This window comes from Bombina bombina, chromosome 7, assembly GCF_027579735.1.
Source record: "Bombina bombina isolate aBomBom1 chromosome 7, aBomBom1.pri, whole genome shotgun sequence".
NCBI classification, from domain to species: Eukaryota; Metazoa; Chordata; class Amphibia; order Anura; family Bombinatoridae; genus Bombina; species Bombina bombina.
Window position 1 is genome coordinate 404,167,996 of NC_069505.1, and position 27,809 is coordinate 404,195,804.

A 27,809-nucleotide genomic window follows, 5' to 3' on the forward strand; every position below is an offset into this window, starting at 1 on the left:
CAATTTTTAAAGACCAGGGATCATGAACATCTCTTGCCCAAGCCTGAGCAAAGAGAGAGAGTCTGCCCCCTACTAGATCCGGTCCTGGATAGAGGGCGACCCCTTGCATCTGACTGAGAATCATTTAAAGTTCTATTTTTAAATGCTAACATATGATCCTTATAATTTATAGACATATCAGTACATTTGGGACACATTCTAAGAGGGGGTTCCACAATGACTTCCAAACATATTGAAGAAGGATTTTCCTTGGTGTCAGACATGTTAAACAGGCTAGCAATGTAACAAGCAAGCTTGGAAAACACTTCAAAGTAAAAAACACTTAGAAATAAAACGGTACTGTGCCTTTAAGAGGAAAAAAAAGCTGCAAAAGTTTTGTAAAACAGTGTAAAAAAGCAGTAAACTTAATGAAATTTTTACAGTAGCATCCTACAGCCTTAGTAACTTTGCACAACTATGCAAATAACCAATTAACCCCTTAATGGCAAACCCGGATTGAAAAAACATCAAAACCAGTAAAAAAAAACTTTCAGCACCCTGCCACAGCTCTGCTGTGGCTCCTACCTGCTCTTCAGAACGATTTGTGGGGGGAAAACTCCTTTATAACCCTCAAACACAGCAGGAACCCTTGGAGAAGCAGTTGGATGACTCAGAGAAAAAATATAATTTATGCTTACCTGATAAATTCCTTTCTCCTGTAGTGTGGTCAGTCCACGGGTCATCATTACTTCTGGGATATTAACTCCTCCCCAACAGGAAGTGCAAGAGGATCACCCAGCAGAGCTGCTATATAGCTCCTCCCCTCTACGTCACACACAGTCATTCGACCGAGAACCAACGAGAAAGGAGAAGCCAAAGGGTGCAGTGGTGACTGGAGTATAATTTAAAAATTTAGACCTGCCATAAAAACAGGGCGGGCCGTGGACTGACCACACTACAGGAGAAAGCAATTTATCAGGTAAGCATAAATTATGTTTTCTCCTGTTAAGTGTGGTCAGTCCACGGGTCATCATTACTTCTGGGATACCAATACCAAAGCAAAAGTACACGGATGACGGGAGGGACAGGCAGGCTCTTTATACGGAAGGAACCACTGCCAGAAGAACCTTTCTCCCAAAAACAGCCTCCGAAGAAGCAAAAGTGTCAAATTTGTAAAATTTGGAAAAAGTATGAAGAGAAGACCAAGTTGCAGCCTTGCAAATCTGTTCAACAGAGGCCTCATTCTTAAAGGCCCAAGTGGAAGCCACAGCTCTAGTAGAATGAGCTGTAATTCTTTCAGGAGGCTGCTGCCCAGCAGTCTCATAAGCTAAACGTATTATGCTACGAAGCCAAAAAGAGAGAGAGGTAGCAGAAGCTTTTTGACCTCTCCTCTGACCAGAATAAACGACAAACAGGGAAGACGTTTGTCGAAAATCTTTAGTTGCCTGTAAATAAAATTTCAGGGCACGGACTACATCTAGATTGTGTAGAAGACGTTCCTTCTTCGAAGAAGGATTAGGACACAAAGATGGAACAACAATCTCTTGATTGATATTCCTGTTAGTGACCACCTTAGGTAAGAACCCAGGTTTAGTACGCAGAACTACCTTGTCTGAATGAAAAATCAGATAAGGAGAATCACAATGTAAGGCAGATAACTCAGAGACTCTTCGAGCCGAGGAAATAGCCATTAAAAACAGAACTTTCCAAGATAACAATTTGATATCATTGGAATGAAGGGGTTCAAACGGAACACCCTGTAAAACATTAAGAACTAAGTTCAAACTCCATGGTGGAGCAACAGTTTTAAACACAGGCTTAATCCTGGCCAAAGCCTGACAAAAAGCCTGAACGTCTGGAACCTCTGACAGACGTTTGTGTAAAAGAATGGACAGAGCTGAAATCTGTCCCTTTAAGGAACTAGCGGATAAACCCTTTTCTAAACCTTCTTGTAGAAAAGACAATATCCTAGGAATCCTAACCTTACTCCATGAGTAACTTTTGGATTTGCACCAATATAAGTATTTACGCCATATTTTATGGTAAATCTTTCTGGTAACAGGCTTCCTGGCCTGTATTAAGGTATCAATTACTGACTCAGAAAAAACACGTCTTGATAAAATCAAGCGTTCAATTTCCAAGCAGTCAGCTTCAGAGAAATTAGATTTTGATGTTTGAAGGGACCCTGGATCAGAAGGTCCTGTCTCAGAGGCAGAGACCAAGGTGGACAGGATGACATGTCCACTAGATCTGCATACCAAGTCCTGCGTGGCCACGCAGGCGCTATTAGAATCACCGATGCTCTCTCCTGTTTGATTCTGGCAATCAATCGAGGAAGCATCGGGAAGGGTGGAAACACATAAGCCATCCCGAAGGTCCAAGGTGCTGTCAAAGCATCTATCAGGACCGCTCCCGGATCCCTGGATCTGGACCCGTAACAAGGAAGCTTGGCGTTCTGACGAGACGCCATGAGATCTATCTCTGGTCTGCCCCAACGTCGAAGTATTTGGGCAAAGACCTCCGGATGAAGTTCCCACTCCCCCGGATGAAAAGTCTGACGACTTAGGAAATCCGCCTCCCAGTTCTCCACTCCCGGGATGTGGATTGCTGACAGGTGGCAAGAGTGAGACTCTGCCCAGCGAATTATCTTTGATACTTCCATCATCGCTAGGGAGCTTCTTGTCCCTCCTTGATGGTTGATGTAAGCTACAGTCGTGATGTTGTCCGACTGAAACCTGATGAACCCCCGAGTTGTTAACTGGGGCCAAGCCAGAAGGGCATTGAGAACTGCTCTCAATTCCAGAATGTTTATTGGCAGGAGACTCTCCTCCTGAGTCCATGATCCCTGAGCCTTCAGAGAATTCCAGACAGCGCCCCAACCTAGTAGGCTGGCGTCTGTTGTTACAATTGTCCAATCTGGCCTGCTGAATGGCATTCCCCTGGACAGATGTGGCCGAGAAAGCCACCATAGAAGAGAATTTCTGGTCTCTTGATCCAGATTCAGAGTAGGGGACAAATCTGAGTAATCCCCATTCCACTGCCTTAGCATGCACAATTGCAGCGGTCTGAGATGTAGGCGTGCAAAGGGTACTATGTCCATTGCCGCTACCATTAAGCCGATCACCTCCATGCATTGAGCCACTGACGGGTGTTGAATGGAATGAAGGACACGGCATGCATTTTGAAGCTTTGTTAACCTGTCTTCTGTCAGGTAGATCTTCATTTCTACAGAATCTATAAGAGTCCCCAAGAAGGGAACTCTTGTGAGTGGAAAGAGAGAACTCTTCTTTTCGTTCACCTTCCATCCATGCGACCTTAGAAATGCCAGTACTAACTCTGTATGAGACTTGGCAGTTTGAAAGCTTGAAGCTTGTATCAGAATGTCGTCTAGGTACGGAGCTACCGAAATTCCTCGCGGTCTTAGTACCGCCAGAAGAGCACCCAGAACCTTTGTGAAGATTCTTGGGGCCGTAGCCAATCCGAATGGAAGAGCTACAAACTGGTAATGCCTGTCTAGGAAGGCAAACCTTAGATACCGGTAATGGTCTTTGTGAATCGGTATGTGAAGGTAAGCATCCTTTAAATCCACTGTGGTCATGTACTGACCCTTTTGGATCATGGGTAGGATTGTCCGAATAGTTTCCATTTTGAACGATGTAACTCTTAGGAATTTGTTTAGGATCTTTAAATCCAAGATTGGCCTGAAGGTTCCCTCTTTTTTGGGAACCACAAACAGATTTGAGTAAAACCCCTGTCCGTGTTCCGACCGCGGAACCGGATGGATCACTCCCATTAGTAAAAGATCTTGTACACAGCGTAGAAACGCCTCTTTCTTTATTTGGTTTGTTGACAACCTTGACAGATGAAATCTCCCTTTTGGGGGAGAGAATTTGAAGTCCAGAAGATATCCCTGAGATATGATCTCTAACGCCCAGGGATCCTGGACATCTCTTGCCCAAGCCTGGGCAAAGAGGGAAAGTCTGCCCCCCACTAGATCCGTTCCCGGATCGGGGGCCCTCAATTCATGCTGTCTTAGGTGCAGCAGCAGGTTTTCTGGCCTGCTTGCCCTTGTTCCAGGACTGGTTAGGTCTCCAGCCTTGCCTGTAGCGAGCAACAGCTCCTTCCTGTTTTGGTGCAGAGGAAGTTGATGCTGCTCCTGCCTTGAAATTACGAAAGGAATGAAAATTAGACTGTCTAGCCTTAGGTTTGGCTCTGTCTTGAGGCAGGGCATGGCCTTTACCTCCTGTAATGTCAGCGATAATTTCTTTCAAACCGGGCCCGAATAAGGTCTGCCCTTTGTAAGGTATGTTAAGTAATTTAGATTTAGAAGTAACGTCAGCTGACCAGGATTTTAGCCACAGTGCTCTGCGTGCTTGAATGGCGAATCCGGAATTCTTAGCCGTAAGTTTAGTTAAATGTACTACGGCATCTGAAACAAATGAATTAGCTAGCTTAAGTGTTTTAAGCTTGTTTGAAATCTCATCTATAGTTATTGAGTCAAGAGTCTCTTCCAGGGACTCGGACCAAAAAGCGGCCGCGGCCGTGACAGACGCAATACATGCAAGGGGTTGCAATATAAAACCTTGTTGAACAAACATTTTCTTAAGGTAACCCTCTAATTTTTTATCCATTGGATCTGAAAAGGCACAGCTATCCTCCACCGGGATAGTGGTACGCTTAGCCAGAGTAGAAACTGCTCCCTCCACCTTAGGGACCGTCTGCCATAAGTCCCGTGTGGTGGCGTCTATTGGAAACATTTTTCTAAATACAGGAGGGGGGGAAAAGGGTACACCGGGCCTATCCCACTCCTTAGTAATTATCTCTGTAAGCCTCTTAGGTATAGGAAATACGTCAGTACTCGCCGGTACCGCATAGTATCTATCCAGCCTACATAATTTCTCTGGGATTGCAACGGTGTTACAATCATTCAGAGCTGCTAATACCTCCCCTAACAGTACACGGAGGTTTTCGAGCTTAAACTTAAAATTAGAAATGTCTGAATCCACTCTATTGGGATCAGAACCGTCACCTGCAGAATGAAGCTCTCCGTCCTCATGTTCTGCATACTGTGACGCAGTATCTGACATGGCCCTAATATTATCAGCGCACTCTGTTCTCACCCCAGAGTGATCACGCTTACCTCTTAGTTCTGGTAATTTAGCCAAAACTTCAGTCATAACATTAGCCATGTCCTGTAATGTGATCTGTAATGGCCGCCCTGAAGTACCCGGCGTTACAATATCACGCACCTCCCGAGCGGGAGATGCAGGTACTGACACGTGAGGCAAGTTAGTCGGCATAACTCTCCCCTCGTTGTTTGGTGAATGATGTTCAATTTGTACAGATTGACTTTTATTTAAAGTAGCATCAATGCAATTAGTACATAAATTTCTATTGGGCTCCACTTTGGCTTTAGCACATATAGCACAGAGATATTCCTCTGAGTCAGACATGTTTAACACACTAGCAATTAAACTAGCAAACTTGGAAATACTTTTCAAATCAATTTACAAATAATATGAAAAACGTACTGTGCCTTTAAGAAGCACAGAAAAAAAAAAAGTTATGACAGTTGAGAAACAATAAACCGGAGAAACTATAACATCAAATGCTTTCCGGTAAAAACACAATTTAGCAAAGGATTGCCCCCATTAGTAATGAATAACTAACCCTTAAATAGCAGAAAAAATGTACAGAATATAACGTTTTTTATCACAGTCAAAGCACAATCTCACAGGTCTGCTGTGAGTGATTACCTCCCTCAAAATAATTTTTGAAGACCCCTGAGCTCTGTAGAGACGAACCGGATCATGCAGGGAAGAAAACAGACTTGTGACTGAATTTTCTGATTCGTAGCAAAAGCGCCAAAATAGGCCCCTCCCCCTCACACACAACAGTGAGGGAGATCAGTAAACTGTCTTAAATTAAATAAAACGACCGCCAAGTGGAAAAAACAGTGCCCAAAACAATTTTTCACCCAGTACCTCAAATAATTAAACGATTTAACATGCCAGCAAAACGTTTAACATCAAATAAATGAAATGTCATTAGAAAGCCTGTTGCTAGTCGTTCCCACTGCAAGTTAGGCTAAAAATCTTATGCATACAGTATTATCCCAGTGAAGTGCCATTCCCCAGAATACTGAAGTGTAAATATACATACATGACAGCCTGATACCAGTTGCTACTACTGCATTTAAGGCTGAACTTACATTATATCGGTATTGGCAGTATTTTCTCAGTCAATTCCATTCCTCAGAAAATAATATGCTGCTACATACCTCTTTGCAGGTGAACCTGCCCGCTGTCCCCTGATCTGAAGTTTACCTCACTCCTCAGATGGCCGAGAACAGCAAGATGATCTTAACTACGCCGGCTAAAATCATACAAAAACTCAGGTAGATTCTTCTTCAAATTCTACCTGAGAGTGAACACCACACTCCGGTGCTGTTTTAAAATAACAAACTTTTGATTGAAGATATAAAAACTAAGTATAATCACCACAGTCCTCTCACACATCCTATCTATTAGTTGGGTGCAAGAGAATGACTGGGTGTGACATAGAGGGGAGGAGCTATATAGCAGCTCTGCTGGGTGATCCTCTTGCACTTCCTGTTGGGGAGGAGTTAATATCCCAGAAGTAATGATGACCCGTGGACTGACCACACTTAACAGGAGAAAGAAACTGCACAACTGAGGCCGAAAATAGGCCCCTCCCACCTCACTCGTTTTTGAGGCCTAGTAAAAGAAAACACCTGAGTGTTTTCTAATTAATTATGTGGGTTAAAAAACCCAAACACAAGCCACAATGACCCCTCAGTCCCTTACAAAAAACTTTTAAAAATGCTTTAGTTTTGAAAAATAAAAACGTTTTTATCTTTTAAAAATGGTGTCACCAGTAACAAACAAGCCCTTCAAGTAAGCTGAAACTTCTATGACTAATCAAAGTAAATCAAATGAAAACAGAATTTATGTTTACCTGATAAATTACTTTCTCCAACGGTGTGTCCGGTCCACGGCGTCATCCTTACTTGTGGGATATTCTCTTCCCCAACAGGAAATGGCAAAGAGCCCAGCAAAGCTGGTCACATGATCCCTCCTAGGCTCCGCCTACCCCAGTCATTCGACCGACGTTAAGGAGGAATATTTGCATAGGAGAAACCATATGATACCGTGGTGACTGTAGTTAAAGAAAATAAATTATCAGACCTGATTAAAAAACCAGGGCGGGCCGTGGACCGGACACACCGTTGGAGAAAGTAATTTATCAGGTAAACATAAATTCTGTTTTCTCCAACATAGGTGTGTCCGGTCCACGGCGTCATCCTTACTTGTGGGAACCAATACCAAAGCTTTAGGACACGAATGAAGGGAGGGAGCAAATCAGGTCACCTAAATGGAAGGCACCACGGCTTGCAAAACCTTTCTCCCAAAAACAGCCTCAGAAGAAGCAAAAGTATCAAACTTGTAAAATTTGGTAAAAGTGTGCAGTGAAGACCAAGTCGCTGCCCTACATATCTGATCAACAGAAGCCTCGTTCTTGAAGGCCCATGTGGAAGCCACAGCCCTAGTGGAATGAGCTGTGATTCTTTCAGGAGGCTGCCGTCCGGCAGTCTCGTAAGCCAATCTGATGATGCTTTTAATCCAAAAAGAGAGAGAGGTAGAAGTTGCTTTTTGACCTCTCCTTTTACCAGAATAAACAACAAACAAGGAAGATGTTTGTCTAAAATCCTTTGTAGCATCTAAATAGAATTTTAGAGCGCGAACAACATCCAAATTGTGCAACAAACGTTCCTTCTTTGAAACTGGTTTCGGACACAAAGAAGGCACGACTATCTCCTGGTTAATGTTTTTGTTAGAAACAACTTTTGGAAGAAAACCAGGTTTAGTACGTAAAACCACCTTATCTGCATGGAACACCAGATAAGGAGGAGAACACTGCAGAGCAGATAATTCTGAAACTCTTCTAGCAGAAGAAATTGCAACCAAAAACAAAACTTTCCAAGATAATAACTTAATATCAACGGAATGTAAGGGTTCAAACGGAACCCCCTGAAGAACTGAAAGAACTAAGTTGAGACTCCAAGGAGGAGTCAAAGGTTTGTAAACAGGCTTGATTCTAACCAGAGCCTGAACAAAGGCTTGAACATCTGGCACAGCTGCCAGCTTTTTGTGAAGTAACACAGACAAGGCAGAAATCTGTCCCTTCAAGGAACTTGCAGATAATCCTTTCTCCAATCCTTCTTGAAGAAAGGATAGAATCTTTGGAATCTTTACCTTGTCCCAAGGGAATCCTTTAGATTCACACCAACAGATATATTTTTTCCATATTTTGTGGTAAATTTTTCTAGTTACAGGCTTTCTGGCCTGAACAAGAGTATCAATAACAGAATCTGAGAACCCTCGTTTTGATAAGATCAAGCGTTCAATCTCCAAGCAGTCAGCTGGAGTGAGACCAGATTCGGATGTTCGAACGGACCTTGAACAAGAAGGTCTCGTCTCAAAGGTAGCTTCCATGGTGGAGCCGATGACATATTCACCAGATCTGCATACCAAGTCCTGCGTGGCCACGCAGGAGCTATCAAGATCACCGACGCCCTTTCCTGATTGATCCTGGCTACCAGCCTGGGGATGAGAGGAAACGGCGGGAATACATAAGCTAGTTTGAAGGTCCAAGGTGCTACTAGTGCATCTACTAGAGTCGCCTTGGGATCCCTGGATCTGGACCCGTAGCAAGGAACCTTGAAGTTCTGACGAGAGGCCATCAGATCCATGTCTGGAATGCCCCACAGTTGGGTAATTTGGGCAAAGATTTCCGGATGGAGTTCCCACTCCCCCGGATGTAATGTCTGACTCAGAAAATCCGCTTCCCAATTTTCCACTCCTGGGATGTGGATTGCAGACAGGTGGCAGGAGTGAGTCTCCGCCCATTGAATGATTTTGGTCACTTCTTCCATCGCCAGGGAACTCCTTGTTCCCCCCTGATGGTTGATGTACGCAACAGTCGTCATGTTGTCTGATTGAAACCGTATGAACTTGGCCTTTGCTAGCTGAGGCCAAGCCTTGAGAGCCTTGAATATCGCTCTCAGTTCCAGAATATTTATCGGTAGAAGAGATTCTTCCCGCGACCAAAGACCCTGAGCTTTCAGGGGTCCCCAGACCGCGCCCCAGCCCATCAGACTGGCGGCGGTCGTGACAATGACCCACTCCGGTCTGCGGAAGGTCATCCCTTGTGACAGGTTGTCCAGGGACAGCCACCAACGGAGTGAGTCTCTGGTCCTCTGATTTACTTGTATCTTCGGAGACAAGTCTGTATAGTCCCCATTCCACTGACTGAGCATGCACAGTTGTAATGGTCTTAGATGAATGCGCGCAAAAGGAACTATGTCCATTGCCGCTACCATCAAACCTATTACTTCCATGCACTGCGCTATGGAAGGAAGAGGAACGGAATGAAGTGTTTGACAAGAGTTTAGAAGTTTTGTTTTTCTGGCCTCTGTCAGAAAAATCCTCATTTCTAAGGAGTCTATTATTGTTCCCAAGAAGGGAACCCTTGTCGACGGAGATAGAGAACTCTTTTCCACGTTCACTTTCCATCCGTGAGATCTGAGAAAGGCCAGGACTATGTCCGTGTGAGCCTTTGCTTGAGGAAGGGACGACGCTTGAATCAGAATGTCGTCCAAGTAAGGAACTACTGCAATGCCCCTTGGTCTTAGTACCGCTAGAAGGGACCCTAGTACCTTTGTGAAAATCCTTGGAGCAGTGGCTAATCCAAAAGGAAGCGCCACGAACTGGTAATGCTTGTCCAGGAATGCGAACCTTAGGAACCGATGATGTTCCTTGTGGATAGGAATATGTAGATACGCATCCTTTAAATCCACCGTGGTCATGAATTGACCTTCCTGGATGGAAGGAAGAATTGTTCGAATGGTTTCCATTTTGAACGATGGAACCTTGAGAAACTTGTTTAGGATCTTGAGATCTAAGATTTGTCTGAACGTTCCCTCTTTTTTGGGAACTACGAACAGATTGGAGTAGAACCCCATCCCTTGTTCTCCTAATGGAACAGGATGAATCACTCCCATTTTTAACAGGTCTTCTACACAATGTAAGAATGCCTGTCTCTTTATGTGGTCTGAAGACAATTGAGACCTGTGGAACCTCCCCCTTGGGGGAAGCCCCTTGAATTCCAGAAGATAACCTTGGGAGACTATTTCTAGTGCCCAAGGATCCAGAACATCTCTTGCCCAAGCCTGAGCGAAGAGAGAGAGTCTGCCCCCCACCAGATCCGGTCCCGGATCGGGGGCCAACATTTCATGCTGTCTTGGTAGCAGTGGCAGGTTTCTTGGCCTGCTTTCCCTTGTTCCAGCCTTGCATTGGTCTCCAGGCTGGCTTGGCTTGAGAAGTATTACCCTCTTGCTTAGAGGACGTAGCACTTGTGGCTGGTCCGTTTCTACGAAAGGGACGAAAATTAGGTTTATTTTTGGCCTTGAAAGACCTATCCTGAGGAAGGGCGTGGCCCTTACCCCCAGTGATATCAGAGATAATCTCTTTCAAGTCAGGGCCAAACAGCGTTTTCCCCTTGAAAGGAATGTTAAGCAGTTTGTTCTTGGAAGACGCATCCGCTGACCAAGATTTCAACCAAAGCGCTCTGCGCGCCACAATAGCAAACCCAGAATTTTTCGCCGCTAACCTAGCCAATTGCAAAGTGGCGTCTAGGGTGAAAGAATTAGCCAATTTGAGAGCACGGATTCTGTCCATAATCTCCTCATAAGGAGGAGAATCACTATCGATCGCCTTTACTAGCTCATCGAACCAGAAACACGCGGCTGTAGTGACAGGGACAATGCATGAAATTGGTTGTAGAAGGTAACCTTGCTGAACAAACATCTTTTTAAGCAAACCTTCTAATTTTTTATCCATAGGATCTTTGAAAGCACAACTATCTTCTATGGGTATAGTGGTGCGTTTGTTTAAAGTAGAAACCGCTCCCTCGACCTTGGGGACTGTCTGCCATAAGTCCTTTCTGGGGTCGACCATAGGAAACAATTTTTTAAATATGGGGGGAGGGACGAAAGGTATACCGTGCCTTTCCCATTCTTTATTTACAATGTCCGCCACCCGCTTGGGTATAGGAAAAGCTTCTGGGAGCCCCGGGACCTCTAGGAACTTGTCCATTTTACATAGTTTCTCTGGGATGATCAAATTCTCACAATCATCCAGAGTGGATAATACCTCCTTAAGCAGAGCGCGGAGATGTTCCAACTTAAATTTAAATGTAATCACATCGGGTTCAACTTGTTGAGAAATTTTCCCTGAATCTGAAATTTCTCCCTCAGACAAAACCTCCCTGGCCCCCTCAGACTGGTGTAGGGGCATTTCAGAACCATTATCATCAGCGTCCTCATGCTCTTCAGTATCTAAAACAGAGCAGTCGCGCTTACGCTGATAAGTGGGCATTTTGGCTAAAATGTTTTTGATAGAATTATCCATTACAGCCGTTAATTGTTGCATAGTAAGGAGTATTGGCGCGCTAGATGTACTAGGGGCCTCCTGAGTGGGCAAGACTGGTGTAGACGAAGGAGGGAATGATGCAGTACCATGCTTACTCCCCTCACTTGAGGAATCATCTTGGGCATCATTATCAGTGTCACATAAATCACATCTATTTAAATGAGAAGGAACCTTGGCTTCCCCACATTCAGAACACAGTCTATCTGGTAGTTCAGACATGTTAAACAGGCATAAACTTGATAACAAAGTACAAAAAACGTTTTAAAATAAAACCGTTACTGTCACTTTAAATTTTAAACTGAACACACTTTATTACTGCAATTGCGAAAAAGTATGAAGGAATTGTTCAAAATTCACCAAAATTTCACCACAGTGTCTTAAAGCCTTAAAAGTATTGCACACCAAATTTGGAAGCTTTAACCCTTAAAATAACGGAACCGGAGCCGTTTTTATCTTTAACCCCTTTACAGTCCCTGGTATCTGCTTTGCTGAGACCCAACCAAGCCCAAAGGGGAATACGATACCAAATGACGCCTTCAGAAAGTCTTTTCTATGTATCAGAGCTCCTCACACATGCGACTGCATGTCATGCGTCTCAAAAACAAGTGCGCAATACCGGCGCGAAAATGAGGCTCTGCCTATGATTAGGGAAAGCCCCTAGAGAATAAGGTGACTAAAACAGTGCCTGCCGATATTATTTTACAAAAATACCCAGATTAAATGATTCCTCAAGGCTAAATATGTGTATATATGAATCGATTTAGCCCAGAAAATGTCTACAGTCTTAATAAGCCCTTGTGAAGCCCTTATTTACTGTCTGAATAAAAATGGCTTACCGGATCCCATAGGGAAAATGACAGCTTCCAGCATTACATCGTCTTGTTAGAATGTGTCATACCTCAAGCAGCAAAAGTCTGCTCACTGTTCCCCCAACTGAAGTTAATTCCTCTCAACAGTCCTGTGTGGAACAGCCATGGATTTTAGTAACGGTTGCTAAAATCATTTTCCTCTTACAAACAGAAATCTTCATCTCTTTTCTGTTTCAGAGTAAATAGTACATACCAGCACTATTTTAAAATAACAAACTCTTGATTGAATAATAAAAAACTACAGTTAAACACTAAAAAACTCTAAGCCATCTCCGTGGAGATGTTGCCTGTACAACGGCAAAGAGAATGACTGGGGTAGGCGGAGCCTAGGAGGGATCATGTGACCAGCTTTGCTGGGCTCTTTGCCATTTCCTGTTGGGGAAGAGAATATCCCACAAGTAAGGATGACGCCGTGGACCGGACACACCTATGTTGGAGAAATACAGCTTACCCTTCCCTCATGGGAATATTATCAGCCTTTTCTAGAATTAACACAGTCTGTCTAGAAAAATATAGCCTGAGCATACCTCATATGCAGCTTAGCATGCAAACTGTTCCCCTAACCAAAGTTTTTCCTGTACTCTTCAGCCCTTGTGAGAACAGCAGTGGATCTTAGTTACAAAGTGCTAATACAGGTATACTCCGCTCATACAGCGAGTTAGGGACAGGAGCCCTGCTGTAAAGTGAAAACCGCCTTAAAGTGAAACAAGGCAGTTTTAGCTTTATTTTTACTTGCCAGTGTGTTTAAAAACTTGAAAACCTGTTTGAACTAACATATATTAGGGGTGCAATAGTGCTATGTTTAGTTTAACAATAAATACTGTACCTGTAAAATAGTGACAATTATTGTAGTAAAAATCTGCCAGACTATAACAATAAGACACAGATTGCACTGTAATGCTGTAAACAGAGTGAACTAAGCATAACAAAATGGTGCCATGGTGCCAGTCACTTTTTTTGCAAACTCCCGAAGATTACAAAACAGTTTCAAAATCTTTGAAGGTTGAACTTAAGCTCCACAAAGCGCTGTATTAGTGAAGCGCTGTAAAGTGAAGCGCTGTAAAGTGAGGTATACCTGTATCATAAACCTCCTTGCAAAAATCTTCATCCCTTTTCTGCCAGAGAGTAAATAGTACACAGCGGTACCATTTAAAATAAACTTTTGCTTGAGAGAATAAAAAACTAACATTTTTGTCACCACACTCATTACCATTTCCTAGCAGTTAGAGTAGGCAAAGAGAATGACTGGGGGGTGGAGTTAAGGGGGGAGCTATATAGGCAGCTCTGCTGTGGGTGCTCTCTTTGCCACTTCCTGTTGGGAAGGAGAATATCCCACAAGTAATGGATGAATCCGTGGACTCGATACATCTTACAAGAGAAATCCACTTTGTTTCTGCTCTTAAAAGTGCTTTTTCTTGATTTCCACCACTTATTCCCAGGTTGACTTTCTGTAGTTCAAAACAATGTAGATCAAATTGTTTGGATTTGTGTACTAGTAGAAAGTGCCTGGCAACTGTCGTGATAGTTTTACCTGCACCGTTATCTTTATGGGCATTTTTGATGTTTCGCAGGTGTTCCTGTAACCTTGTTCTTATCTTTCAGGTGGTCATACCAACATAGATTAGATTGCATTTGCATTTTAGAGCATAAATAACCCCTTCTGTGTGACAATTGATGTATGCGTTTATTTTGAGAATCTTTCCAAATCTATCAGTGATTGTATTGTTTTTTTGCATGAAACTGCAAGTGCTGCAGACACCGCACTTGAAAGAACCATGGGTTAATTTCGTTTTTGTTTTTTCTCCAGAGAAGTGGCTCGGGCTGATTAGATCTTTGAGACTCCGTGCTCTTTTAAAGCCCACTGCTACCTTATCATCCAATATGGTTGTTAGGACGGGGTCTGCTTTTAGAATATGCCAGTTATCTTGCAAAATTTTAACCCCTTTATTCGTTTGTGGGTTATAGGTGGTAATAAACCTGATTTTCTCCATAGATTTAGTATCTGTTTTCTTCATTAGCAGTTTTTGTCTAGGGGTATGTCTCGCTCTGTGCTCAGCCTTTTTGATGGATCTCTTTATGTAACCACGCTGTAACAATCTCTCTGTTAGTTCTTTAGCTCTGCATTTGTAATTTTCCTCAGTTGAGCAGTTTCTTTTCATCCTCAGAAACTCTCCTGTGGGCAATGATTTGGCCGTACTCTGCGCATGTGCGCTTGTACAATGAAGTATAGTTGCAGTAGATTTTCTGTACACATCAGTGTCGATTGTTCCATTCTGGTTTTTGTTGATTCTTAGATCCAAAAATGTGATTTCAGTCAGGCTTGCTTCATATGTCAGTTTTATATTGAGGTTGTTGGTATTAAGAATGTGCATAAATGCATCCAAATCAGACTTGCTTCCTTCCCAAAGGAAGAGCACGTCATCTATGTAACGTAACCACATTGGTATGTGTGACATATAGCTTGAGTTCTGGTCTGAAAATACTGTGTTCTGCTCCCACCAGCCTAAAAAGAGATTGGCGTACAAGCTGTGCCCATCGCCGTGCCCCTGGTTTGCAGGTAGAACCCATGGTTAAAGGTGAAAAAATTATGAAGAAGAACAAAACTTAATAAATTCAGTATGAATTCATCATGAGAGACATCTTCACTTGATCCCATTTGCAAAAAACTTTTGACCGCTTTTAATCCCAAGTCATGATTTATGCTTGTATACAGCGATTCCACATCAGCTGTTACAAGCCAGGTGTCAGGTTCAACATGCAGGTGTTCAAGTTGTTTTAATACATCCGGTGTATCTTGAAAAAATGAGGGTAATTGTGGTAAATACTCCCTCAACCTGTGATCTACATATTTACTGGCTTTTTCAGTGATACAGTTTATTCCTGAGACTATTGGGCGGCCAGGTGGGTGAGTTGGGTTTTTGTGTACTTTTGGGATCAAGTAGAAAGTTGCTGTGGTTGGATTATCTACTTTCAAGAATTTGTATTCTTGTAGAGTAATAATGCGGTTATATCTGGCAGTTTCAATAAATACTGTGTATTTATCCAAATAGATTTGAGTTGGATTGAAATGGAGCTTTTTATAGCATTTGATGTCTCTTAATTGTTTCTCAGCTTCCATTAGGTACAATTCGACTGGCCAGATAACCACATTACCCCCCTTGTCCGAGTTTCTTATTATTACATCCTTCCATGTCTGTAAATCAGATAGTGCCTATTATTCTGTGGATGAGAGATTATGTTCTCTTTGGAGACTGTTTAAATCGATGATTTGTTTGCATACATGTTGTTAAATACTTCCAGGTAGTGATTATTGCTAATTTTGGGCATAAATTGAGAGATTGATTCTTTATTTTATTTCTCCAAGATATTTGCTGGGGAGATTCATTCTCTCTTAATTCTTCCATCAATTCTAAGGTGGATTGTTCATCTTCAGTCCAGATGTTATTATCTTCTTCTGTGATGTGCCTAGTTCTGTTGTTATAGATTCTTTTGAGTGCTATTTTTCTCAAAAATAACTGTACATCCTTGAGCACTTCAAACTTATCATTTTTAGGGGTCGGACAGAAGGATAGCCCTTTTGATAGCACTTTTACATGTTCTTCTGAAAGTAATTTACTCGACAGATTTACAATTCTAATTTTGTCATTCTGATTTAAGAGAATGGTTATGGGTATGGCTTCCAACCCTTTCTCGCCGATTTGTTGTTATTGTTGTTTTTGTTCTTCATTTGCTTTTTTGGCTTTCCCCCTGCCTCTTCTTGTCCGTTTGTGGAAGAGGAGGCACTTTTGTCTAAAAAATCCTTTCTTTACCTCCGTGTTAATCTCTCATTGGTGGAAGTATTTGGTGTTGGAGTCTCTATCTCTGCTTCTGAGTTATCAGTTTCTTCAATATCTGTGTCTGAGATGTCGCTTTCCACTATATTAACTCTTGATGGTTTGCCTCAAATTCTTGAAAGTAGATAATCCAACCACAGCAACTTTCTACTTGATCCCAAAAGTACACAAAAACCCAACTCACCCACGTGGCCACCCAATAGTCTCAGGAATAAACTGTATCACTGAAAAAGCCAGTAAATATGTAGATCACAGGTTGAGGGAGTATTTACCACAATTACCCTCATATGTTCAAGATACACAGGATGTATTAAAACAACTTGAACACCTGCATGATGAACCTGACACCTGGCTTGTAACAGCTGATGTGGAATTGCTGTATACAAGCATAAATCATGACTTGGGATTAAAAGCGGTCAAAAGTTTTTTGCAAATGGGCTCAAGTGAAGATGTCTCTCATGATGAATTCATACTGAATATATTAAGTTTTGTTCTTCATCATAATTTTTTCACCTTTAACCATGGGTTCTACCTGCAAACCAGGGGCACGGCAATGGGCACAGCTTGTGCGCCCACGTACGCCAATCTCTTTTTAGGCTGGTGGGAGCAGAACACAGTATTTTCAGACCAGAACTCAAGCTATATGTCACACATACCAATGTGGTTACATTACATAGATGACGTGCTCTTCATTTGGGAAAGAAGCAAGTCTGATTTGGATGCATTTATGCACACATTCTTAATACCAACAACCTCAATATAAAACTGACATGAAGCAAGCCTGACTGAAATCACATTTTTGGATCTAAGAATCAACAAAAACCAGAATGGAACAATCGACACTGATGTGTACAAAAAATCTACTGCAACTAATAGTATACTTCATTGTACAAGCGCACATGCGCCAAGTACGGCCAAATCATTGCCCACAGGAGAGTTTCTGAGGATGAAAAGAAACTGCTCAACTGAGGAAAATTACAAATGCAGAGCTAAAGAACTAACAGAGAGATTGTTACAGCGTGGTTACATAAAGAGATCCATCAAAAAGGCTGAGCACAGAGCGAGACATACCCCTAGACAAAAACTGCTAATGAAGAAAACAGATACTAAATCTATGGAGAAAATCAGGTTTATTACCACCTATAACCCACAAACGAATAAAGGGGTTAAAATTTTGCAAGATAACTGGCATATTCTAAAAGCAGACCCCGTCCTAACAACCATATTGGATGATAAGGTAGCAGTGGGCTTTAAAAGAGCACGGAGTCTCAAAGATCTAATCAGCCCGAGCCACTTCTCTGGAGAAAAAACAAAAACGAAATTAACCCATGGTTCTTTCAAGTGCGGTGTCTGCAGCACTTGCAGTTTCATGCAAAAAACCAATACAATCACTGATAGATTTGGAAAGACTCTCAAAATCAACGCATACATCAATTGTCACACAGAAGGGGTTATTTATGCTCTAAAATGCAAATGCAATCTAATCTATGTTGGTATGACCACCAGAGAGATAAGAACAAGGTTACAGGAACACCTGCGAAACATCAAAAATGCCCATAAAGATAACGGTGCATGTAAAACTATGATGAAAGTTGCCAGGCACTTTCTACTAGTACACAAATCCAAACAATCTGATCTACATTGTTTTGGACTACAGAAAGTCAACCTGGGAATAAGAGGTGGAAATCAAGAAAGAGCACTTTTAAGAGCAGAAACAAAGTGGATTTTTCTGCTAAATGGTTAAATGAACAAAAACAGAATTTATGCTTACCTGATAAATTACTTTCTCTTGTGGTGTATCCAGTCCACGGATTCATCCATTACTTGTGGGATATTCTCTTTCCTAACAGGAAGTGGCAAAGAGAGCACACAGCAAAGCTGTCCATATAGCTCCCCCTCTAGCTCCACCCCCCAGTCATTCGACCGGAGCTTAGGAAGAAAAAGGAGAAACCCTAGGGTGCAGTGAAGACTGTAGTTTAAACAAAAAAATCTACCTGACTTAATAGCCAGGACGGGCCGTGGACTGGATACACCACCAAAGAAAGTAATTTATCAGGTAAGCATAAATTCTGTTTTCTCGTGTAAGGTGTATCCAGTCCACAGATTCATCCTTTACTTGTGGGATACCAATACCAAAGCTTTAGGACACGGATGAAGGGAGGGAACAAGACAGGAACAAGGGAACAAGACAGGTACCTTAAACGGAAGGCACCACTGCTTGTAAAACCTTTCTCCCAAAAAAAGCCTCTGAAAATTTGGAAAAAGTATGCAGTGAAGACCAAGTCGCTGCCTTACAAATCTGTTCAACAGAAGCCTCATTTTTAAAAGCCCACGTGGAAGCCACTGCTCTGGTAGAATGAGCAGTAGTTTTTTTTAGGAGGCTGCTGGCCAGCAGTCTCATAGGCCAGACGGATGATGCTTTTCAGCCAAAAGGAAAGAGAGGTAGTAGTCGCCTTCTGACCTCTCCTCTTACCAGAATAGATGACAAACACTAAAGTTGTTTGTCTGAAATCCTTAGTTGCTTGTAAATAGAACTTTAAAGAACGAACCACATCAAGATTGTGTAACAGACGTTCCTTCTTTGAAGAAGGATTAGGACACAGAGAAGGAACAACAATTTCCTGATTAATATTCTTATTAGACACAACCTTAGGAAGAAAACCGGGTTTGGTACGCAAAACTACTGTATCTGCGTGGAAAACCAAATAAGGTGAGTCACACTGCAAAGCAGATAACTCTGAAACTCTTCGAGCAGAAGAGATAGCTACCAAAAACAAAACTTTCCAAGATAAAAGTTTAATATCTATGGAATGTAAAGGTTCAAACAGAACCCCTTGCAGAACTGAAAGAACTAAATTCAGACTCCAAGGCGGAGCCACAGATCTATAAACAGGCTTGATTCTGAATAAAGCCTGACTAAACGCTTGAACGTCTGGTACCTCTGCCAGACGTTTGTGTAAAAGAATAGACAAAGCAGATATCTGTCCTTTTAAGGAACTAGCTGATAATCCTTTCTCCAATCCTTCTTGGAGAAAGGACAAAATCCTGGGAATCCTAATCTTATTCCATGAGTAACCCTTGGATTCGCAACAACAAAGATATTTTCGCCAAATCTTATGGTAGATTTTCCTGGTGACAGGCTTTCTAGCCTGAATCAGGGTATCAATAACCGACTCAGAGAAACCACGCTTAGATAGAATTAGGTGTTCAATCTCCAAGCAGTCAGACGCAGAGAAAACATAATTTATGCTTACCTGATAAATTTATTTCTCTTGTAGTGTATCCAGTCCACGGATCATCCATTACTTGTGGGATATTCTCCTTCCCAACAGTTAGTTGCAAGAGGATCACCCACAGTAGAGCTGCTATATAGATCCTCCCCTCACTGCCATATCCAGTCATTCGACCGAAACAAACCGAGAAAGGAGAAACCATAGGGTGCAGTGGTGACTGTAGTTTAATTAAAATTTAGACCTGTCTGAAAAGGACAGGGCGGGCCGTGGACTGGATACACTACAAGAGAAATAAATTTATCAGGTAAGCATAAATGATGTTTTCTCTTGTTAAGTGTATCCAGTCCACGGATCATCCATTACTTGTGGGATACCAATACCAAAGCTAAAGTACACGGATGATGGGAGGGACAAGGCAGGAACCACTGCCTGTAGAACCTTTCTCCCAAAAACAGCCTCCGAAGAAGCAAAAGTATCAAATTTGTAAAATTTGGAAAAAGTATGAAGCGAAGACCAAGTCGCAGCCTTGCAAATCTGTTCAACAGAGGCCTCATTTTTAAAGGCCCAGGTGGAAGCCACAGCTCTAGTAGAATGAGCTGTAATCCTTTCAGGAGGCTGCTGTCCAGCAGTCTCATAGGCTAAACGGATTATACTCCGAAGCCAAAAAGAAAGAGAGGTTGCCGAGGCCTTTTGACCTCTCCTCTGTCCAGAGTAAACAACAAACAGGTTAGATGTTTGGCGAAAATTTTTAGTAGCCTGTAAGTAAAACTTCAAGGCACGGACTACGTCTAGATAATGCAAAAGACGTTTCTTCTTTGAAGAAGGATTAGGACATAATGATGGAACAACAATCTCTTGATTGATATTCTTGTTAGAAACCACCTTAGGTAAAAATCCAGGTTTTATACGCAGAACAACTTTATCTGAATGAAAGATCAGATAAGGAGAATCACAATGTAAGGCAGATAACTCCGAGACTCTTCGAGCCGAGGAAATAGCCATCAGAAAAAGAACTTTCCATGATAGAAGTTTGATATCAATAGAATGAAGGGGTTCAAACGGAACCCCCTGAAGAACTTTAAGAACCAAGTTTAAGCTCCATGGAGGAGCAACAGGTTTAAACACAGGCTTAATTCTAACTAAAGCCTGACAAAATGCCTGAACATCTGGAACTTCTGCCAGACGCTTGTGTAAAGGACAGAGCAGAAATCTGTCCCTTTAAAGAACTAGCTGATAGTCCTTTGTCCAAACCCTCTTGGAGGAAGGACAATATCCTAGGAATCCTAATCCTACTCCATGAGTAATTCTTGGATTCACACCAATGAAGATATTTACGCCATATCTTGTGGTAAATTTTCCTGGTGACAGGCTTTCGTGCCTGTATTAAGGTATCAATTACTGACTCGGAGAACCCACGCTTTGATAGGATCAAGCGTTCAATCTCCATACAGTCAGTCTCAGAGAAAGTAGATTCGGATGATTGAAAGGACCTTGTATTAGAAGGTCTTGTCTCAGAGGCAGAGTCCATGGTGGAAAGGATGACATGTCCACTAGGTCTGCATACCAGGTCCTGTGTGGCCACGCAGGCGTTATCAATATCACCGATGCTCTCTCCTGTTTGATTTTGGCAATCAGACGAGGGAGCAGAGGAAACGGTGGAAACACATAAGCCAGGTTGAAGAACCAAGGTGCTGCTAGAGCATCTATCAGTGCCGCTTCTGGGTCCCTGGACCTGGATACGAAACAAGGAAGCTTGGCGTTCCAGCGAGACGCCATGAGATCCAATTCTGGTTTGCCCTAACGAAGAACCAATTGAGCAAACACCTCCGGATGGAGTTCCCACTCCCCCGGATGAAAAGTCTGACGACTTAGAAAATCCGCCTCCCAGTTCTCTACACCTGGGATATGGACCGCTGACAGGTGGCAAGAGTGAGTCTCTGCCCAGCGAATTATCTTGGAGACTTCTGACATCGCTAGGGAACTCCTGGTTCCCCCTTGATGGCTGATGTAAGCCACAGTCGTGATGTTGTCCGACTGAAATCTGATGAACCTCAGTGTTGCTAACTGAGGCCAAGCTAGAAGAGCATTGAATATTGCTCATAACTCCAGAATATTTATTGGGAGGAGTTTTTCCTCCTGAGTCCATGAACCCTGAGCCTTCAGGGAGTTCCAGACTGCACCCTAACCTAGAAGGCTGGCATCTGTTGTTACAATTGTCCAATCTGGTCTGCGAAAGGTCATACCCTTGGACAGATGGACTCGAGATAACCACCAGAGAAGAGAATCTCTGGTTTCCTGATCCAGATTTAGTAGAGGGGACAAATCTGTGTAATCCCCAATCCACTGACTGAGAATGCATAATTGCAGCGGTCTGAGATGCAGGCGCGCAAATAGCATTATGTCCATTGCCGCTACCATTAAGCCGATTACTTCCATGCACTGAGCCACCGTGGGGCGCGGAATGGAGTGAAGAACACGGCAAGCATTTAGAAGTTTTGATAACCTGGACTCAGTCAGGTAAATTTTCATTTCTACAGAATCTATTAGAGTCCCTAGGAAGGAAACCCTTGTGAGAGGAGATAGAAAACTATTTTCTTCGTTCACTTTCCACCCATGCAACCTCAGGAATGCCAGAACTATCTCTGTATGAGATTTGGCAATTTGAAAGCTTGACGCCTGTATCAGGATGTTGTCCAGGTAAGGAGCCACCGCTATACCTCGCGGTCTTAGGACCGCCAGAAGTGAGCCCAGAACCTTTGTAAAAATTCTTGGGGCTGTAGCCAACCCGAATGGAAGAGCTACAAATTGGTAATGCCTGTCTAGAAAGGCAAACCTCAGGAACTGATGATGATTCTTGTGAATCGGAATGTGAAGGTAGGCATCCTTTAAGTCCACTGTGGTCATGTACTGACCCTCTTGGATCATGGGTAAAATGGTTCGAATAGTTTCCATCTTGAATGACGGAACTCTGAGGAATTTGTTTAGGATCTTTAAATCCAAAATTGGTCTGAAGGTTCCCTCATTTTTGGGAACCACAAACAGATTTGAATAAAAACCCTGTCCTTGTTCCGTCCGCGGAACTGGATGGATCACTCCCATTACTAGAAGATCTTGTACGCAACTGAGGAATGCCTCTTTCTTTATCTGGTTTGCAGATAATCTTGAAAGGTGAAATCTCCCTTGTGGAGGAGAAGCTTTGAAGTCCAGAAGATATCCCTGAGATATAATCTCTAACGCCCAGGGATCCTGAACATCTCTTGCCCACGCCTGGGCGAAGAGAGAGAGTCTGCCCCCTACTAGATCCGTTGTCGGCTAGGGGGCAACTCCTTCATGCTGTCTTAGAGGCAGCAGCAGGCATTCTGGCCTGCTTGCCCTTGTTCCAGGACTGGTTAGGTTTCCAGGCCTGCTTGGATTGAGCAAAAGTTCCCTCTTGTTTTGAAGCAGAGGAAGTTGATGCTGCACCTGCCTTGAAATTTCGAAAGGCACGAAAATTAGACTGTTTGGCCTTTGATTTGGCCCTGTCCTGAGGAAGGGTATGACCCTTACCTCCAGTAATGTCAGCAATAATTTCTTTCAAACCAGGCCCGAATAAGGTCTGCCCCTTGAAAGGAATGTTGAGTAATTTAGACTTTGAAGCGACATCTGCTGACCAGGATTTGAGCCATAGAACCCTACGCGCCTGGATGGCGAATCCGGAATTCTTAGCCGTTAGTTTAGTCAAATGAACAATGGCATCAGAAACAAATGAGTTAGCTAGCTTAAGAGTTCTAAGCTTGTCAACAATTTCAGTCAATGGAGCTGTATGGATGGCCTCTTCCAGGGCCTCAAACCAGAATGCCGCCGCAGCAGTGACAGGCGCAATGCATGCAAGGGGCTGTAAAATAAAACCTTGTTGAATAAACATTTTCTTAAGGTAACCCTCTAATTTTTTATCCATTGGATCTGAAAAAGCACAACTGTCCTCAACCGGGATAGTGGTACGCTTTGCTAAAGTAGAAACTGCTCCCTTCACCTTAGGGACTGTCTGCCATAAGTCCCGTGTAGTGGCATCTATTGGAAACATTTTTCTAAATATAGGAGGTGGGGAAAAGGGCATACCGGGCCTATCCCACTCCTTACTAATAATTTCTGTAAGCCTTTTAGGTATTGGAAAAACATCAGTACTCACCGGCACTGCATAGTATTCATCCAGCCTACACAATTTCTCTGGCACTGCAATTGTGTCACAGTCATTCAGAGCAGCTAATACCTCCCCAAGCAATACACAGAGGTTGTCAAGCTTAAATTTAAAATTAGAAATCTCTGAATCAGGTCTCCCCGATTCAGAGACGTCACCCACAGACTGAAGCTCTCCGTCCTCAGGTTCTGCATATTGTGACGCAGTATCAGACATGGCTCTTACAGCATCTACGCGCTCTGTATCTTGTCTAACTCCAGAGCTATCGCGCTTGCCTCTCAATTCAGGCAATCTGGATAATACCTCTGACAGGGTATTATTCATGATTGCAGCCATGTCCTGTAAAGTAATCGCTATGGGCGTCCCTGATGTACTTGGCGCCATATTAGCGTGCGTCCCTTGAGCAGGAGGCGAAGGGTCCGACACGTGGGGAGAGTTAGTCGGCATAACTTCCCCCTCGACAGACCCCTCTAGTGACAATTCTTTTATAGATAAAGACTGATCTTTACTGTTTAAGGTGAAATCAATACATTTAATACACATTCTCCTATGGGGCTCCACCATGGCTTTTAAACATAATGAACAAGTATCCTCTGTTTCAGACATGTTTGTACAGACTAGCAATGAGACTAGCAAGCTTGGAAAACACCTTAAAGCAAGTTAACAATCAGTATAAAAAACGTTACTGTGCCTTTAAGAGAAACAAATTTTGACAAAATTTGAAATAACAGTGAAAAAAGGCAGTTACACTAACAAAATTTTTACAGTGTATGTAACAAGTCAGCAGAGCATTGCACCCACTTGCAAATGGATGATTAACCCCTTAATACCAAAAACGGAATAATAAATGACAAAAACGTTTTTAAACAGTCACAACTGCCACAGTCTACTGTGGTTGTTGCCCTCCTCAAACACGACTTTTGAAGCCTTTTGAGCCCTTCAGAGATGTCCTGTTCATGCAGAAGGAAGCTGAGTGTCTCAGTCTGTAATTCTAGCTGCGCAGTAAAGCGCTAAAATAGGCCCCTCCCACTCATATTACAACAGTGGAAAGCCTCAGGAAACTGTTTCTAGGCAAAAATCAAGCCAGCCATGTGGAAAAAAAACTAGGCCCCAATAAGTTTTGTCCCCAAACATATATAAAAACGATTAACATGCCAGCAAACGTTTTATATTACACTTTTATAAGAGTATGTATCTCTGTTAATAAGCCTGATACCAGTCGCTATCACTGCATTTAAGGCTTAACTTACATTAATCCGGTATCAGCAGCATTTTTCTAGCAAATTCCATCCCTAGAAATATGTTAACTGCACATACCTTATTGCAGGGAAACCTGCACGCCATTCCCCCTCTGAAGTTACCTCACTCCTCAGAATATGTGAGAACGGCAGTGGATCTTAGTTACTTCCGCTAAGATCATAGAAATCACAGGCAGATTCTTCTTCTAATGCTGCCTGAGATGAAACAGTACACTCCGGTACCATTTAAAAATAACAAACTTTTGATTGAAGTTAAAAAAACTAACTATAATACACCACTCTCCTCTTACTACGTCCATCTTTGTTGAGAGTTGCAAGAGAATGACTGGATATGGCAGTGAGGGGAGGAGCTATATAGCAGCTCTGCTATGGGTGATCCTCTTGCAACTTCCTGTTGGGAAGGAGAATATCCCACAAGTAATGGATGATCCATGGACTGGATACACTTAACAAGAGAAATTAGATTTGGATGTTTGAAAGGACCTTGAAGTAGAAGGTCCTGCCTCATTGGCAGAGTCCATGGTGGAATGGATGACATGTCCACTAGGTCTGCATACCAAGTCCTGCGTGGCCACGCAGGCGCTATTAGAATCACTGACGCCCTCTCCTGCTTGATTCTGGCAACCAGACGAGGAAGGAGAGGAAACGGTAGAAACACATAGGCCAGATTGAAGGACCAAGGCGCTGCTAGTGAGCATCTATCAACACCGCCTGGGGATCCCGGTACCTGGACCCGTAAAGAGGAAGTTTGGCATTCTGACGGGACGCCATCAGATCCAATTCTGGAGTGCCCCATAGCTGAGTCAGCTGGGCAAATACCTCCGGGTGGAGTTCCCACTCCCCGGGATGAAAAGTCTGACGACTTAGAAAATCCGCTTCCCAGTTGTCTACTCCTGGAATGTGAATTGCTGAGAGGTGGCAAGAGTGATCCTCTGCCCACCTGATTATTTTGGTTACTTCCATCATTGCTAGGGGACTCCTTGTTCCCCCTTGATGGTTGATGTAAGCTACAGTCGTGATGTTGTCCGAAAGAAATCTGATGAATTTGGCCGCAGCTAGCTGAGGCCATGCCTGAAGAGCGTTGAATATCGCCCTCAGTTCCAAAATGTTTATCGGGAGAAGAGCTTCCTCCTGAGACCATAAGCCCTGAGCTTTCAGGGAGTCCCAGACAGCACCCCAGCCCAACAGACTGGAGTCGGTCGTTACGATGATCCACTCTGGTCTGCGGAAACACATTCCCTGAGACAGGTGATCCTGAGACAACCACCAGAGAAGAGAATCTCTGGTCCCCTGGTCCAACTGTATTTGAGGAGACAAATCTGCATAATCCCCATTCCACTGTTTGAGCATGCATAGTTGCAGTGGTCTGAGGTGTATCCGTGCAAAAGGGACTATGTCCATTGCCACTACCATTAGTCCGATTGTCTCCATGCACTGAGCTACAGACGGCCGAGGAATGGAATGAAGAGCTCGGCAAGTAGTTAAGAGTTTTAACTTTCTGACCTCCGTCAGAAATATTTTCATTTCTACTGAGTCTATTAGTGTTCTTAGGAAGGGAACTCTTGTGAGGGGGGAGAGAGAACTCTTTTTGATGTTCACTTTCCACCCGTGAGACCTCAGAAAGGCCACTATGATTTCCGTGTGAGACTTGGCTCTTTGGAAAGTTGACGCCTGAATTAAGATGTCGTCTAGATAAGGCGCCACTGCTATGCCCCGCAGTTTTAGCAACGCCAGGAGGGACCCTAGCACCTCTGTGAAAATTCTGGGAGCAGTGGCCAACCCGAAAGGGAGAGCCACAAACTGAAAATGCATGTCCAGAAAGGCAAACCTACAAATCACCACATTCACTTTACCCTTCCGAGAGAGACCCTACTGCTTAGAGCCGGCAAAGAGAATGACGGGGGGGTGGAGCTAGAGGGGGAGCTATATGGACAGCTCTGCTGTGTGCTCTCTTTGCCACTTCCTGTTAGGAAGGAGAATATCCCACAAGGATGAATCCGTGGACTGGATACACCTTACAAGAGAAATAATTTCGCCAACTACCTTTGATGTGCAAGTCATGTGAAGATGTTATCTAGTTGAGCAAGCAGAGATACTATGCTAGGATACAACAATGCCATGACATAACAATATCAGCATTTTTATGAATTCCATAAAACAATTTAATAATCCAAGTGGAAATCTTGAATCATTCTCATCTTTATGTAACATATTTAGTTAAATTTAAAGATCACACCTGAGATTTAGAAATTATGGATGAACATATCAAAAGCTATTGAAAAACATGACCCTTTGGTTCAGCTTCGCAATATTATTGGGAATTATGAACACACTAGTTATACGGTAGTCTATCCAATTAATAAATCTCTATATGGGTCAATTTAATCTTCACCTTTTATACCTACCCTATTTCCCCCATCACTGACTGGGAAAGTGAAAGGTCTATTCCTTTATCTTACACAATCATACCCACTGCTCAATAAACATGTGCAGTATTTGAGCCCATGTCTTATTCGAACAGTTTTTATCACTTTATTTTATTTCATTCTCTGTAGCATTATAATAGGGGCTGCTCATATACTATCACTTTTACCACTCTTGTGCTAAATGAAAGATGTCAGCCTTATCACAACTTTTTCGTTTTGCCTTCACCCATCACTGCTTTTCCCTGGCACTTAATCCCCATGTTCATTTCTCAGTGTCACAATTTTGACACTCGGCAAAAATACAGTATTGCAACATTAGAACTTTCTTTAAGTTCTTCACAAACACACAAGCACACAAACCGCTCACACAGTGTTAATGATTTGTTATCAATTTCTCTTAGTAATACCTCGACGCAAGGATCATGAATTTAGGCATGTAACATAATTGTTTCTCAAGTTGATGTTATGTTCTCTCTCATCTAGATTTGTCTATGAGTTAGTGTCAGTTTGAGCCATCAAA

General features: G+C 42.8%; 1 protein-coding gene across 1 annotated transcript in view; it reads right to left on the reverse strand.

Annotated features, from left to right (window-relative positions):
• Positions 1-27,809, reverse strand: part of FANCD2 (FA complementation group D2) — a gene marked incomplete in the record, with an annotated part of 1,113,076 nt that overhangs the window by 728,071 nt on the left and 357,196 nt on the right.